Source organism: Lagenorhynchus albirostris, chromosome 1 (genome assembly GCF_949774975.1).
Source record: "Lagenorhynchus albirostris chromosome 1, mLagAlb1.1, whole genome shotgun sequence".
NCBI lineage: Eukaryota > Metazoa > Chordata > Mammalia > Artiodactyla > Delphinidae > Lagenorhynchus > Lagenorhynchus albirostris.
In genome coordinates this window covers 138,127,275-138,144,050 of record NC_083095.1, presented here as the reverse complement: position 1 = coordinate 138,144,050, position 16,776 = coordinate 138,127,275, and the positions used below count along the sequence as shown (strand labels likewise).

Here is a 16,776-nt window from a genome sequence, read left to right as displayed (position 1 = left end):
CACATGCTCAAACGCCGGATATGCAAAGTTGCAGATTCCACCAAGGGACGGCCAGTGAGCTGAATCATGTCAGCATACAGAAGCGGCCAGATCTGAGCCATGGGGCAGGAAATGCAGCCAGTTCTCAGGTCATCGAAGCTCATGTTCCCCAGGAAAAAGACAGAAGATGAGGCTGTAGCACCGGTTTTCAGTTCCCGTGGCCAAACCTCTAGGTTTTAGCAAAGAAGTGCCACTTACCGCAACAAGGTTTAAACCAGGATCCTCATGGAATGTGCGCCAACACCCCTGCGAGACTCCTCCTCCTCCCTTCACCAGGTATTATGGATTATACGGATGGCCCCGGGCTGCTCTGCTGCTGGGATTCCGTCCCTGGCAGTCCACCTGGCTCGGGCTGAGAGAACACACGCGTGCTTGAGGATGCTGCACGGGCGCACCGAGGGAAAGGGCGATACCATCTAGTGATGCGTGCTCTATATCCCCTCAACATTTCATTTGCTGCCCATCGTGCCTGGGTGTCCGCACGTAAATGTGAAAGCAATGTGGCGTAGACGCCTTCACAGCGTGCCGCCATCAGGACGAAGAGCCCCGCTGTCCAACAACACCCTGGCCTCGGGCCCTGCAATTCCTCTCCTGAGCACTCTCCCCTCCATCACAGCTAAAGGATGTCTTCCGGAAACCCTGAGACACGCTCAGGGCAACTGTGCCTCCTCAGACTAAGAGCCAGTGACCTTTGGGGAACACACCAACTCTAAGCACATATGGCTCCACACAGTGGACGCGCCCGGAAGATCAAGAGATCTTCCACAAGGGAAGGGCACACGGCCGAATATGACGGCCTCCACCAAAAGCGGCTCATAGGGACCCACGACAAAGGGCACGTGAGGAACACCTGGACTAATCAAGGCAGACTCACCAGCAGGCATACTTCCTGGCCTGCTGTTAGGACAGACGACCTACCCTTGTCGTACACACAAAGGTAATGGCATGGGAACCATTACGATGCCCAACGTGGCGGGGCAAACTGTTGCAGCAATTGGGTCTCTTGCAGTGCTGCCTGCCACTTTCGCACTCTGGGTCCGTCAGTGACGTGACCTCGGTGAAACCGTGAGGCCCAGGTCCTCTAGAAGCAACGTGTTACCTACAGCCGCGCAACAAGAGAACCCGGCCAACAGCCTAGACACCTGAACCGGTATGACTTCTCTGGACTGTGGCCAGGCACGCCGTACACCACAGTCTCAAAGCACCAGCGGGTGGCAGGAGAAAAGATCCCCGCACCACACATCCTCTCGGGCCCGGAAACCTGTAGCCTTTCCTTGGCAGCCGACTCCCTTTCCGCGTGGTTTTGCCCAATGACCTCCTGGAAGGTCTTCAATCCTCAGGGACTGCTAGGTGGGCTGGGTGTAGTACCGATGCAGGGCTGTACTGAGGAACACCTTCACATCTTCAACACAGGGAGAACGTGGACAGACAGGGACAAAACACCCCACGGCCTCCAAATCAGCCCCCATGAGAAGACACCATTCTGTGCCACGAAGGCAACCATTCCCTGGCACAGGGACCCACCATGAAGTAAATTGACCAAGGAGGGGAAACAAGCGAGACACGCCACAGATGTGCTCCCGTGTTCCCTCTCTACACTTGCCTCCAAATGTCCCTGAGGGAATACCAAAAGTGTTCCCGGAAGCCTATGACCACCATCGATCTATCCACCCACCAGTAAACCTGTGGGATTAGCCAGCCATCTCTCGTGTCTGCTTCATTCGCCTTGCCCTCCTCTCTCCACCGGGATCCCAACGTGTCAGGGAAAGATGCCAGAGCCACCCCTCACCAAGGAAGCTTGCTGTGACTTATCTTCACTAAGGCATTTTCTAGCCCTTTCACACAGCACACACAAGCCAGACACAACCCGAGGAGGAGCCCTCAGCTTGGCCAACCTCCCGGTGACAATGGCCCATTGGATTTCTCCCCTTATCAGGAGAAACCTAAACTGCATCTGGTCTCCCAAGCAGAACATGGCAAAGAAGCCTGCCCTAGGCCAGGAATCCTGCTCTCACCCTGAGCCTACAGACTTCCGTTTCTTTGCGGGCACAAGGCAACGAGTAACCGGTGGCGGAGGCCTGTAGAACTCAAGGGCAGGCGACCGGACCACCAAGGGCTCACGCTTCCTCTCCTACCCGAATGCTGAACCGTGGCAGGGGACAGCAGTCCCGGCTCGACCAAGGAACCCACAGACGGCACGCTCTCCCTAGCCTTCCCTGCTGGATTGGCATCCCAGGGTCCTTTCCCAATGCCCCGTCTCCCCATCAGACGGCCACAAGCCTCAACTTAAACAGCGTGGCTGTGGACACCCACGGGAGCAAATGCAACGCGAACCTCTCCCTACTTTCCTTTTGGGAGCCACGTGTTGGACCTCAGTTCCAAGGAGGAGACGGCAGGGATTTCTCACTCATTTTGTTCAGATTTCCAAGGAATGCATTTGTGGAAGTCATCGTCGAGCCAAGCACATGCTCAAACACTGGACATGCAAACTTGCAGATTCCACCACGGTACGGACAGCGAGCTGAATCATGTCAGCATACGGAAGTGAACAAAGCAAAGCCATTGGGGAAGGAAATGCAGCCAGTTCTCAGGGCATCGAAGCTCGGGTTCCCATGGAAAAGGCCAGAAGCTGAGGGTGTAGCCCCGTTGCACATGTTCCCTTGGTCAAACCTCTAGGTTTTAGGAAAGAGGTGCTACTTACCGCAACAAGGGTTAAACCAGGATCCTCATGGAATGCGGGCCAACACCCCTGTGAGACTCCTCCTCCTCACTTCACCGGGTGTCAGGGATTATACAGATGGTCCCAGGTTGATCTGCTGCTGGAATTCCTTTCCTGGCATTCCACCTGGCTCGGGGTGAGAGAACACATGCGTTCTTTAGGAGGGTGCACGGGTGCACCGAGCGAAAGGGCGATATCCCTCAGTGATGCGTGCTCTGTCTCCCCTCGACATTTAATTTGCTGCAGATCTTGCCTGTGGGTCCGCAGGGAAACGTGAATGCAACATAGAGCTGACGCCTTCAGAGGGTGCGGCCATCAGGACATAGAGCACCGCTGTCCAAAATCCCCCTGGTCTCGGGCACTGCAATTCCACTCCTGAGTGCTCTCCCATCCACCACAGCAGAAGGATGTCTTCCTAAACCCCTGAGACACCCTCTGGGCAACTGTGGCCCCTCAGACTAAGAGCCGGTGCCATCTAGGGGAACACGCCCACCCTTGGCACATATTCTTCCACACAAGTGCCACGCTCTTACGGGGAAGAGATCTTCCACAAGGGAAGGGGCCTTGGCCGAATATGACGGCCTTCATCAAAAGCAGCTCGAAGGGAACCGTGACAAAGGGCACGTGAGGAACACCTGGACTGATCAAGCGAGACTCACCAGTAGGCACACTTCCTGAGCTGCTGCCAAGACAGATGACCTACCCTTGGTTCACACACAGAGGTAATGACATGGGAAACATTCTGAAGCCCAACGTGGTGGGGAAACCCTTGCAACCAAATGGCATGGGAGCCATTCCAATGCCCATTGTGGCGGAGAACACCATTGCCCCAATGGGGTCAACTGCGGTGGTACCTGGCACATTCACACTCCGGGCCCGTCAGTGACGTGACCTCGGAGAAACAGTGAGGCCCAGGTCTTCTAGAAGCAATGTGTGACCCACAGCCATGCAATTAAGAGAACCCAGCCAACAGCCGAGACACTTGAACCGCTATGACTCGTCTGGCCTGTGGCCAGGCACACCGGATACCACAGTCTGGATGCACCAGCGCGTGGCAGTAAAAATGACCCCCGCACCACACACCCTCACCCGCCTTTAAATCTATAGCCTTTCCTTAGCAGCCGACTCCCTTTTTTTCGCATGGTTGTGCCCAGTGCCCTCCGGGGAAGATCTGCAAACCTCAGGGAACGCTATGTGGGCCAGGTTTAGTAAAGATGTTGGGCTGGACTCAGGAACACCTTCACAGCTTCAACACAGGGGGAACGTGGAGAGACAGGGACAAAACACCCCACGGCCTCCAAATCAGCTCCCATGAGAAGACACCATACTGTGCCACAAAGGCAACCATTCACTAGCTTAGGGACCCGCCATGAAGTAAATCAACCAAGGAGGGGAAAAAGGCGGGACAGTCCACAGAAGTTCTCCCGTGTTCCCTCTCTACACGTGCCTCCAAATGCTCCTGAGGGGATATCAAAAGTCTTCCTGGAAGCCTATGGCCTCTGTCAATCTGTCCACCCACAAGTAAACATGTGGGTTTAGCCAGCCATTTCATGTGTCTTTATCGGTAGCCTTGCCCTTCCCTCTCCACCGGGATCCCAACGTGTCATGGAAAGATGCCAGAGCCACCCCTCACCAAAGAAGCTTGCTGTGACTTATCTTGACTAAGGCATTTTCTAGCCTGTTCACACAGCACACACAAGCCGGAAACAACCCGAGGAGGAGCCATCAGCTTGGCCAACCGCCCGGGGACAATGGCCCATTGGATTTCTCCCCTCATCATGAGAAACCGAAACTGCATCTGGTCTCCCAAGCAGAACATCACAAAGAGCCAGCCCTAGGCCAGGAATCCTGCTCTGACCCTGACCATAGACTTCTCTTTCCGTGAGGGCACAAGGCAACGAGTAGCCGGTGGCGGCGGCCTGTAGAACTCAAATGCAGTCGATAGGACCACCAATGGTTCACGCTTCCTTTCCTAGCCGCATGCTCGTCCGTGGCAGGGGACAGAAGTCCTGGCTCCACCAAGGAACCCAGAGACGGCACGCTGTCCCTAGCCTTCCCACCTGCATTGGCATCCCAGGCTCCTTTCCCAATGGCTCTTCTCCCCATGAGACGGCCACAACCCTCCACTTGAACAACGTGGCTGTACACACACACGGCAGCAAACGCAACCTCAACCTCTCCCTACTTTCCTTTTGGGAGCCACGTGCTGGACCTCAGTTCCGATGAGGAGACGGTAGGGTTTTCTCACTCATTTTGTTCAGATTTCCAAGGAATGCATTTGTGGGGGTCATCATCGATCCAAGCACATGCTCAAACGCCGGATATGCAAAGTTGCAGATTCCACCAAGGGACGGCCAGTGAGCTGAATCATGTCAGCATACAGAAGCGGCCAGATCTGAGCCATGGGGCAGGAAATGCAGCCAGTTCTCAGGTCATCGAAGCTCATGTTCCCCAGGAAAAAGACAGAAGATGAGGCTGTAGCACCGGTTTTCAGTTCCCGTGGCCAAACCTCTAGGTTTTAGCAAAGAAGTGCCACTTACCGCAACAAGGTTTAAACCAGGATCCTCATGGAATGTGCGCCAACACCCCTGCGAGACTCCTCCTCCTCCCTTCACCAGGTATTATGGATTATACGGATGGCCCCGGGCTGCTCTGCTGCTGGGATTCCGTCCCTGGCAGTCCACCTGGCTCGGGCTGAGAGAACACACGCGTGCTTGAGGATGCTGCACGGGCGCACCGAGGGAAAGGGCGATACCATCTAGTGATGCGTGCTCTATATCCCCTCAACATTTCATTTGCTGCCCATCGTGCCTGGGTGTCCGCACGTAAATGTGAAAGCAATGTGGCGTAGACGCCTTCACAGCGTGCCGCCATCAGGACGAAGAGCCCCGCTGTCCAACAACACCCTGGCCTCGGGCCCTGCAATTCCTCTCCTGAGCACTCTCCCCTCCATCACAGCTAAAGGATGTCTTCCGGAAACCCTGAGACACGCTCAGGGCAAATGTGCCTCCTCAGACTAAGAGCCAGTGACCTTTGGGGAACACACCAACTCTAAGCACATATGGCTCCACACAGTGGACGCGCCCGGAAGATCAAGAGATCTTCCACAAGGGAAGGGCACACGGCCCAATATGACGGCCTCCACCAAAAGCGGCTCATAGGGACCCACGACAAAGGGCACGTGAGGAACACCTGGACTAATCAAGGCAGACTCACCAGCAGGCATACTTCCTGGCCTGCTGTTAGGACAGACGACCTACCCTTGTCGTACACACAAAGGTAATGGCATGGGAACCATTACGATGCCCAACGTGGCGGGGCAAACTGTTGCAGCAATTGGGTCTCTTGCAGTGCTGCCTGCCACTTTCGCACTCTGGGTCCGTCAGTGACGTGACCTCGGTGAAACCGTGAGGCCCAGGTCCTCTAGAAGCAACGTGTTACCTACAGCCGCGCAACAAGAGAACCCGGCCAACAGCCTAGACACCTGAACCGGTATGACTTCTCTGGACTGTGGCCAGGCACGCCGTACACCACAGTCTCAAAGCACCAGCGGGTGGCAGGAGAAAAGATCCCCGCACCACACATCCTCTCGGGCCCGGAAACCTGTAGCCTTTCCTTGGCAGCCGACTCCCTTTCCGCGTGGTTTTGCCCAATGACCTCCTGGAAGGTCTTCAATCCTCAGGGACTGCTAGGTGGGCTGGGTGTAGTACCGATGCAGGGCTGTACTGAGGAACACCTTCACATCTTCAACACAGGGAGAACGTGGACAGACAGGGACAAAACACCCCACGGCCTCCAAATCAGCCCCCATGAGAAGACACCATTCTGTGCCACGAAGGCAACCATTCCCTGGCACAGGGACCCACCATGAAGTAAATTGACCAAGGAGGGGAAACAAGCGAGACACGCCACAGATGTGCTCCCGTGTTCCCTCTCTACACTTGCCTCCAAATGTCCCTGAGGGAATACCAAAAGTGTTCCCGGAAGCCTATGACCACCATCGATCTATCCACCCACCAGTAAACCTGTGGGATTAGCCAGCCATCTCTCGTGTCTGCTTCATTCGCCTTGCCCTCCTCTCTCCACCGGGATCCCAACGTGTCAGGGAAAGATGCCAGAGCCACCCCTCACCAAGGAAGCTTGCTGTGACTTATCTTCACTAAGGCATTTTCTAGCCCTTTCACACAGCACACACAAGCCAGACACAACCCGAGGAGGAGCCCTCAGCTTGGCCAACCTCCCGGTGACAATGGCCCATTGGATTTCTCCCCTTATCAGGAGAAACCTAAACTGCATCTGGTCTCCCAAGCAGAACATGGCAAAGAAGCCTGCCCTAGGCCAGGAATCCTGCTCTCACCCTGAGCCTACAGACTTCCGTTTCTTTGCGGGCACAAGGCAACGAGTAACCGGTGGCGGAGGCCTGTAGAACTCAAGGGCAGGCGACCGGACCACCAAGGGCTCACGCTTCCTCTCCTACCCGAATGCTGAACCGTGGCAGGGGACAGCAGTCCCGGCTCGACCAAGGAACCCACAGACGGCACGCTCTCCCTAGCCTTCCCTGCTGGATTGGCATCCCAGGGTCCTTTCCCAATGCCCCGTCTCCCCATCAGACGGCCACAAGCCTCAACTTAAACAGCGTGGCTGTGGACACCCACGGGAGCAAATGCAACGCGAACCTCTCCCTACTTTCCTTTTGGGAGCCACGTGTTGGACCTCAGTTCCAAGGAGGAGACGGCAGGGATTTCTCACTCATTTTGTTCAGATTTCCAAGGAATGCATTTGTGGAAGTCATCGTCGAGCCAAGCACATGCTCAAACACTGGACATGCAAACTTGCAGATTCCACCACGGTACGGACAGCGAGCTGAATCATGTCAGCATACGGAAGTGAACAAAGCAAAGCCATTGGGGAAGGAAATGCAGCCAGTTCTCAGGGCATCGAAGCTCGGGTTCCCATGGAAAAGGCCAGAAGCTGAGGGTGTAGCCCCGTTGCACATGTTCCCTTGGTCAAACCTCTAGGTTTTAGGAAAGAGGTGCTACTTACCGCAACAAGGGTTAAACCAGGATCCTCATGGAATGCGGGCCAACACCCCTGTGAGACTCCTCCTCCTCACTTCACCGGGTGTCAGGGATTATACAGATGGTCCCAGGTTGATCTGCTGCTGGAATTCCTTTCCTGGCATTCCACCTGGCTCGGGGTGAGAGAACACATGCGTTCTTTAGGAGGGTGCACGGGTGCACCGAGCGAAAGGGCGATATCCCTCAGTGATGCGTGCTCTGTCTCCCCTCGACATTTAATTTGCTGCAGATCTTGCCTGTGGGTCCGCAGGGAAACGTGAATGCAACATAGAGCTGACGCCTTCAGAGGGTGCGGCCATCAGGACATAGAGCACCGCTGTCCAAAATCCCCCTGGTCTCGGGCACTGCAATTCCACTCCTGAGTGCTCTCCCATCCACCACAGCAGAAGGATGTCTTCCTAAACCCCTGAGACACCCTCTGGGCAACTGTGGCCCCTCAGACTAAGAGCCGGTGCCATCTAGGGGAACACGCCCGCCCTTGGCACATATTCTTCCACACAAGTGCCACGCTCTTACGGGGAAGAGATCTTCCACAAGGGAAGGGGCCTTGGCCGAATATGACGGCCTTCATCAAAAGCAGCTCGAAGGGAACCGTGACAAAGGGCACGTGAGGAACACCTGGACTGATCAAGCGAGACTCACCAGTAGGCACACTTCCTGAGCTGCTGCCAAGACAGATGACCTACCCTTGGTTCACACACAGAGGTAATGACATGGGAAACATTCTGAAGCCCAACGTGGTGGGGAAACCCTTGCAACCAAATGGCATGGGAGCCATTCCAATGCCCATTGTGGCGGAGAACACCATTGCCCCAATGGGGTCAACTGCGGTGGTACCTGGCACATTCACACTCCGGGCCCGTCAGTGACGTGACCTCGGAGAAACAGTGAGGCCCAGGTCTTCTAGAAGCAATGTGTGACCCACAGCCATGCAATTAAGAGAACCCAGCCAACAGCCGAGACACTTGAACCGCTATGACTCGTCTGGCCTGTGGCCAGGCACACCGGATACCACAGTCTGGATGCACCAGCGCGTGGCAGTAAAAATGACCCCCGCACCACACACCCTCACCCGCCTTTAAATCTATAGCCTTTCCTTAGCAGCCGACTCCCTTTTTTTCGCATGGTTGTGCCCAGTGCCCTCCGGGGAAGATCTGCAAACCTCAGGGAACGCTATGTGGGCCAGGTTTAGTAAAGATGTTGGGCTGGACTCAGGAACACCTTCACAGCTTCAACACAGGGGGAACGTGGAGAGACAGGGACAAAACACCCCACGGCCTCCAAATCAGCTCCCATGAGAAGACACCATACTGTGCCACAAAGGCAACCATTCACTAGCTTAGGGACCCGCCATGAAGTAAATCAACCAAGGAGGGGAAAAAGGCGGGACAGTCCACAGAAGTTCTCCCGTGTTCCCTCTCTACACGTGCCTCCAAATGCTCCTGAGGGGATATCAAAAGTCTTCCTGGAAGCCTATGGCCTCTGTCAATCTGTCCACCCACAAGTAAACATGTGGGTTTAGCCAGCCATTTCATGTGTCTTTATCGGTAGCCTTGCCCTTCCCTCTCCACCGGGATCCCAACGTGTCATGGAAAGATGCCAGAGCCACCCCTCACCAAAGAAGCTTGCTGTGACTTATCTTGACTAAGGCATTTTCTAGCCTGTTCACACAGCACACACAAGCCGGAAACAACCCGAGGAGGAGCCATCAGCTTGGCCAACCGCCCGGGGACAATGGCCCATTGGATTTCTCCCCTCATCATGAGAAACCGAAACTGCATCTGGTCTCCCAAGCAGAACATCACAAAGAGCCAGCCCTAGGCCAGGAATCCTGCTCTGACCCTGACCATAGACTTCTCTTTCCGTGAGGGCACAAGGCAACGAGTAGCCGGTGGCGGCGGCCTGTAGAACTCAAATGCAGTCGATAGGACCACCAATGGTTCACGCTTCCTTTCCTAGCCGCATGCTCGTCCGTGGCAGGGGACAGAAGTCCTGGCTCCACCAAGGAACCCAGAGACGGCACGCTGTCCCTAGCCTTCCCACCTGCATTGGCATCCCAGGCTCCTTTCCCAATGGCTCTTCTCCCCATGAGACGGCCACAACCCTCCACTTGAACAACGTGGCTGTACACACACACGGCACCAAACGCAACCTCAACCTCTCCCTACTTTCCTTTTGGGAGCCACGTGCTGGACCTCAGTTCCGATGAGGAGACGGTAGGGTTTTCTCACTCATTTTGTTCAGATTTCCAAGGAATGCATTTGTGGGGGTCATCATCGATCCAAGCACATGCTCAAACGCCGGATATGCAAAGTTGCAGATTCCACCAAGGGACGGCCAGTGAGCTGAATCATGTCAGCATACAGAAGCGGCCAGATCTGAGCCATGGGGCAGGAAATGCAGCCAGTTCTCAGGTCATCGAAGCTCATGTTCCCCAGGAAAAAGACAGAAGATGAGGCTGTAGCACCGGTTTTCAGTTCCCGTGGCCAAACCTCTAGGTTTTAGCAAAGAAGTGCCACTTACCGCAACAAGGTTTAAACCAGGATCCTCATGGAATGTGCGCCAACACCCCTGCGAGACTCCTCCTCCTCCCTTCACCAGGTATTATGGATTATACGGATGGCCCCGGGCTGCTCTGCTGCTGGGATTCCGTCCCTGGCAGTCCACCTGGCTCGGGCTGAGAGAACACACGCGTGCTTGAGGATGCTGCACGGGCGCACCGAGGGAAAGGGCGATACCATCTAGTGATGCGTGCTCTATATCCCCTCAACATTTCATTTGCTGCCCATCGTGCCTGGGTGTCCGCACGTAAATGTGAAAGCAATGTGGCGTAGACGCCTTCACAGCGTGCCGCCATCAGGACGAAGAGCCCCGCTGTCCAACAACACCCTGGCCTCGGGCCCTGCAATTCCTCTCCTGAGCACTCTCCCCTCCATCACAGCTAAAGGATGTCTTCCGGAAACCCTGAGACACGCTCAGGGCAAATGTGCCTCCTCAGACTAAGAGCCAGTGACCTTTGGGGAACACACCAACTCTAAGCACATATGGCTCCACACAGTGGACGCGCCCGGAAGATCAAGAGATCTTCCACAAGGGAAGGGCACACGGCCGAATATGACGGCCTCCACCAAAAGCGGCTCATAGGGACCCACGACAAAGGGCACGTGAGGAACACCTGGACTAATCAAGGCAGACTCACCAGCAGGCATACTTCCTGGCCTGCTGTTAGGACAGACGACCTACCCTTGTCGTACACACAAAGGTAATGGCATGGGAACCATTACGATGCCCAACGTGGCGGGGCAAACTGTTGCAGCAATTGGGTCTCTTGCAGTGCTGCCTGCCACTTTCGCACTCTGGGTCCGTCAGTGACGTGACCTCGGTGAAACCGTGAGGCCCAGGTCCTCTAGAAGCAACGTGTTACCTACAGCCGCGCAACAAGAGAACCCGGCCAACAGCCTAGACACCTGAACCGGTATGACTTCTCTGGACTGTGGCCAGGCACGCCGTACACCACAGTCTCAAAGCACCAGCGGGTGGCAGGAGAAAAGATCCCCGCACCACACATCCTCTCGGGCCCGGAAACCTGTAGCCTTTCCTTGGCAGCCGACTCCCTTTCCGCGTGGTTTTGCCCAATGACCTCCTGGAAGGTCTTCAATCCTCAGGGACTGCTAGGTGGGCTGGGTGTAGTACCGATGCAGGGCTGTACTGAGGAACACCTTCACATCTTCAACACAGGGAGAACGTGGACAGACAGGGACAAAACACCCCACGGCCTCCAAATCAGCCCCCATGAGAAGACACCATTCTGTGCCACGAAGGCAACCATTCCCTGGCACAGGGACCCACCATGAAGTAAATTGACCAAGGAGGGGAAACAAGCGAGACACGCCACAGATGTGCTCCCGTGTTCCCTCTCTACACTTGCCTCCAAATGTCCCTGAGGGAATACCAAAAGTGTTCCCGGAAGCCTATGACCACCATCGATCTATCCACCCACCAGTAAACCTGTGGGATTAGCCAGCCATCTCTCGTGTCTGCTTCATTCGCCTTGCCCTCCTCTCTCCACCGGGATCCCAACGTGTCAGGGAAAGATGCCAGAGCCACCCCTCACCAAGGAAGCTTGCTGTGACTTATCTTCACTAAGGCATTTTCTAGCCCTTTCACACAGCACACACAAGCCAGACACAACCCGAGGAGGAGCCCTCAGCTTGGCCAACCTCCCGGTGACAATGGCCCATTGGATTTCTCCCCTTATCAGGAGAAACCTAAACTGCATCTGGTCTCCCAAGCAGAACATGGCAAAGAAGCCTGCCCTAGGCCAGGAATCCTGCTCTCACCCTGAGCCTACAGACTTCCGTTTCTTTGCGGGCACAAGGCAACGAGTAACCGGTGGCGGAGGCCTGTAGAACTCAAGGGCAGGCGACCGGACCACCAAGGGCTCACGCTTCCTCTCCTACCCGAATGCTGAACCGTGGCAGGGGACAGCAGTCCCGGCTCGACCAAGGAACCCACAGACGGCACGCTCTCCCTAGCCTTCCCTGCTGGATTGGCATCCCAGGGTCCTTTCCCAATGCCCCGTCTCCCCATCAGACGGCCACAAGCCTCAACTTAAACAGCGTGGCTGTGGACACCCACGGGAGCAAATGCAACGCGAACCTCTCCCTACTTTCCTTTTGGGAGCCACGTGTTGGACCTCAGTTCCAAGGAGGAGACGGCAGGGATTTCTCACTCATTTTGTTCAGATTTCCAAGGAATGCATTTGTGGAAGTCATCGTCGAGCCAAGCACATGCTCAAACACTGGACATGCAAACTTGCAGATTCCACCACGGTACGGACAGCGAGCTGAATCATGTCAGCATACGGAAGTGAACAAAGCAAAGCCATTGGGGAAGGAAATGCAGCCAGTTCTCAGGGCATCGAAGCTCGGGTTCCCATGGAAAAGGCCAGAAGCTGAGGGTGTAGCCCCGTTGCACATGTTCCCTTGGTCAAACCTCTAGGTTTTAGGAAAGAGGTGCTACTTACCGCAACAAGGGTTAAACCAGGATCCTCATGGAATGCGGGCCAACACCCCTGTGAGACTCCTCCTCCTCACTTCACCGGGTGTCAGGGATTATACAGATGGTCCCAGGTTGATCTGCTGCTGGAATTCCTTTCCTGGCATTCCACCTGGCTCGGGGTGAGAGAACACATGCGTTCTTTAGGAGGGTGCACGGGTGCACCGAGCGAAAGGGCGATATCCCTCAGTGATGCGTGCTCTGTCTCCCCTCGACATTTAATTTGCTGCAGATCTTGCCTGTGGGTCCGCAGGGAAACGTGAATGCAACATAGAGCTGACGCCTTCAGAGGGTGCGGCCATCAGGACATAGAGCACCGCTGTCCAAAATCCCCCTGGTCTCGGGCACTGCAATTCCACTCCTGAGTGCTCTCCCATCCACCACAGCAGAAGGATGTCTTCCTAAACCCCTGAGACACCCTCTGGGCAACTGTGGCCCCTCAGACTAAGAGCCGGTGCCATCTAGGGGAACACGCCCGCCCTTGGCACATATTCTTCCACACAAGTGCCACGCTCTTACGGGGAAGAGATCTTCCACAAGGGAAGGGGCCTTGGCCGAATATGACGGCCTTCATCAAAAGCAGCTCGAAGGGAACCGTGACAAAGGGCACGTGAGGAACACCTGGACTGATCAAGCGAGACTCACCAGTAGGCACACTTCCTGAGCTGCTGCCAAGACAGATGACCTACCCTTGGTTCACACACAGAGGTAATGACATGGGAAACATTCTGAAGCCCAACGTGGTGGGGAAACCCTTGCAACCAAATGGCATGGGAGCCATTCCAATGCCCATTGTGGCGGAGAACACCATTGCACCAATGGGGTCAACTGCGGTGGTACCTGGCACATTCACACTCCGGGCCCGTCAGTGACGTGACCTCGGAGAAACAGTGAGGCCCAGGTCTTCTAGAAGCAATGTGTGACCCACAGCCATGCAATTAAGAGAACCCAGCCAACAGCCGAGACACTTGAACCGCTATGACTCGTCTGGCCTGTGGCCAGGCACACCGGATACCACAGTCTGGATGCACCAGCGCGTGGCAGTAAAAATGACCCCCGCACCACACACCCTCACCCGCCTTTAAATCTATAGCCTTTCCTTAGCAGCCGACTCCCTTTTTTTCGCATGGTTGTGCCCAGTGCCCTCCGGGGAAGATCTGCAAACCTCAGGGAACGCTATGTGGGCCAGGTTTAGTAAAGATGTTGGGCTGGACTCAGGAACACCTTCACAGCTTCAACACAGGGGGAACGTGGAGAGACAGGGACAAAACACCCCACGGCCTCCAAATCAGCTCCCATGAGAAGACACCATACTGTGCCACAAAGGCAACCATTCACTAGCTTAGGGACCCGCCATGAAGTAAATCAACCAAGGAGGGGAAAAAGGCGGGACAGTCCACAGAAGTTCTCCCGTGTTCCCTCTCTACACGTGCCTCCAAATGCTCCTGAGGGGATATCAAAAGTCTTCCTGGAAGCCTATGGCCTCTGTCAATCTGTCCACCCACAAGTAAACATGTGGGTTTAGCCAGCCATTTCATGTGTCTTTATCGGTAGCCTTGCCCTTCCCTCTCCACCGGGATCCCAACGTGTCATGGAAAGATGCCAGAGCCACCCCTCACCAAAGAAGCTTGCTGTGACTTATCTTGACTAAGGCATTTTCTAGCCTGTTCACACAGCACACACAAGCCGGAAACAACCCGAGGAGGAGCCATCAGCTTGGCCAACCGCCCGGGGACAATGGCCCATTGGATTTCTCCCCTCATCATGAGAAACCGAAACTGCATCTGGTCTCCCAAGCAGAACATCACAAAGAGCCAGCCCTAGGCCAGGAATCCTGCTCTGACCCTGACCATAGACTTCTCTTTCCGTGAGGGCACAAGGCAACGAGTAGCCGGTGGCGGCGGCCTGTAGAACTCAAATGCAGTCGATAGGACCACCAATGGTTCACGCTTCCTTTCCTAGCCGCATGCTCGTCCGTGGCAGGGGACAGAAGTCCTGGCTCCACCAAGGAACCCAGAGACGGCACGCTGTCCCTAGCCTTCCCACCTGCATTGGCATCCCAGGCTCCTTTCCCAATGGCTCTTCTCCCCATGAGACGGCCACAACCCTCCACTTGAACAACGTGGCTGTACACACACACGGCACCAAACGCAACCTCAACCTCTCCCTACTTTCCTTTTGGGAGCCACGTGCTGGACCTCAGTTCCGATGAGGAGACGGTAGGGTTTTCTCACTCATTTTGTTCAGATTTCCAAGGAATGCATTTGTGGGGGTCATCATCGATCCAAGCACATGCTCAAACGCCGGACATGCAAAGTTGCAGATTCCACCAAGGGACGGCCAGTGAGCTGAATCATGTCAGCATACAGAAGCGGCCAGATCTGAGCCATGGGGCAGGAAATGCAGCCAGTTCTCAGGTCATCGAAGCTCATGTTCCCCAGGAAAAAGACAGAAGATGAGGCTGTAGCACCGGTTTTCAGTTCCCGTGGCCAAACCTCTAGGTTTTAGCAAAGAAGTGCCACTTACCGCAACAAGGTTTAAACCAGGATCCTCATGGAATGTGCGCCAACACCCCTGCGAGACTCCTCCTCCTCCCTTCACCAGGTATTATGGATTATACGGATGGCCCCGGGCTGCTCTGCTGCTGGGATTCCGTCCCTGGCAGTCCACCTGGCTCGGGCTGAGAGAACACACGCGTGCTTGAGGATGCTGCACGGGCGCACCGAGGGAAAGGGCGATACCATCTAGTGATGCGTGCTCTATATCCCCTCAACATTTCATTTGCTGCCCATCGTGCCTGGGTGTCCGCACGTAAATGTGAAAGCAACGTGGCGTAGACGCCTTCACAGCGTGCCGCCATCAGGACGAAGAGCCCCGCTGTCCAACAACACCCTGGTCTCGGGCCCTGCAATTCCTCTCCTGAGCACTCTCCCCTCCATCACAGCTAAAGGATGTCTTCCGGAAACCCTGAGACACGCTCAGGGCAACTGTGCCTCCTCAGACTAAGAGCCAGTGACCTTTGGGGAACACACCAACTCTAAGCACATATGGCTCCACACAGTGGACGCGCCCGGAAGATCAAGAGATCTTCCACAAGGGAAGGGCACACGGCCGAATATGACGGCCTCCACCAAAAGCGGCTCATAGGGACCCACGACAAAGGGCACGTGAGGAACACCTGCACTAATCAAGGCAGACTCACCAGCAGGCATACTTCCTGGCCTGCTGTTAGGACAGACGACCTACCCTTGTCGTACACACAAAGGTAATGGCATGGGAACCATTACGATGCCCAACGTGGCGGGGCAAACTGTTGCAGCAATTGGGTCTCTTGCAGTGCTGCCTGCCACTTTCGCACTCTGGGTCCGTCAGTGACGTGACCTCGGTGAAACCGTGAGGCCCAGGTCCTCTAGAAGCAACGTGTTACCTACAGCCGCGCAACAAGAGAACCCGGCCAACAGCCTAGACACCTGAACCGGTATGACTTCTCTGGACTGTGGCCAGGCACGCCGTACACCACAGTCCCAAAGCACCAGCGGGTGGCAGGAGAAAAGATCCCCGCACCACACATCCTCTCGGGCCCGGAAACCTGTAGCCTTTCCTTGGCAGCCAACTCCCTTTCCGCGTGGTTTTGCCCAATGACCTCCTGGAAGGTCTTCAATCCTCAGGGACTGCTAGGTGGGCTGGGTGTAGTACCGATGCAGGGCTCTACTGAGGAACACCTTCACATCTTCAACACAGGGAGAACGTGGACAGACAGGGACAAAACACCCCACGGCCTCCAAATCAGCCCCCATGAGAAGACACCATACTGTACCACGAAGGCAACCATTCCCTGGCACAGGGACCCACCATGAAGTAAATTGACCAAGGAGGGGAAAC

At 55.4% G+C, this 16,776-nt stretch overlaps 6 non-coding genes across 6 annotated transcripts; all 6 read right to left on the bottom strand.

The window, feature by feature from the left end:
* Positions 1-2,406: 2,406 nt before the first annotated feature.
* On the bottom strand, positions 2,407-2,498 carry LOC132505328 (small nucleolar RNA SNORD116). The gene has a single exon (XR_009535368.1). It is a non-coding gene; the product is annotated as a small nucleolar RNA SNORD116 (small nucleolar RNA).
* A 2,468-nt stretch (positions 2,499-4,966) lies between these two features.
* On the bottom strand, positions 4,967-5,058 carry LOC132504781 (small nucleolar RNA SNORD116). The gene has a single exon (XR_009535082.1). It is a non-coding gene; the product is annotated as a small nucleolar RNA SNORD116 (small nucleolar RNA).
* A 2,409-nt stretch (positions 5,059-7,467) lies between these two features.
* Positions 7,468-7,559, bottom strand: LOC132505321 (small nucleolar RNA SNORD116). The gene has a single exon (XR_009535366.1). It is a non-coding gene; the product is annotated as a small nucleolar RNA SNORD116 (small nucleolar RNA).
* Positions 7,560-10,027: 2,468 nt separating this feature from the next.
* LOC132504778 (small nucleolar RNA SNORD116) lies at positions 10,028-10,119 on the bottom strand. Its single transcript, XR_009535081.1, has one exon. It is a non-coding gene; the product is annotated as a small nucleolar RNA SNORD116 (small nucleolar RNA).
* Positions 10,120-12,528: 2,409 nt separating this feature from the next.
* Positions 12,529-12,620, bottom strand: LOC132505317 (small nucleolar RNA SNORD116). The gene has a single exon (XR_009535365.1). It is a non-coding gene; the product is annotated as a small nucleolar RNA SNORD116 (small nucleolar RNA).
* A 2,468-nt stretch (positions 12,621-15,088) lies between these two features.
* Positions 15,089-15,180, bottom strand: LOC132504768 (small nucleolar RNA SNORD116). The gene has a single exon (XR_009535072.1). It is a non-coding gene; the product is annotated as a small nucleolar RNA SNORD116 (small nucleolar RNA).
* Between the last annotated feature and the right edge of the window lie 1,596 nt (positions 15,181-16,776).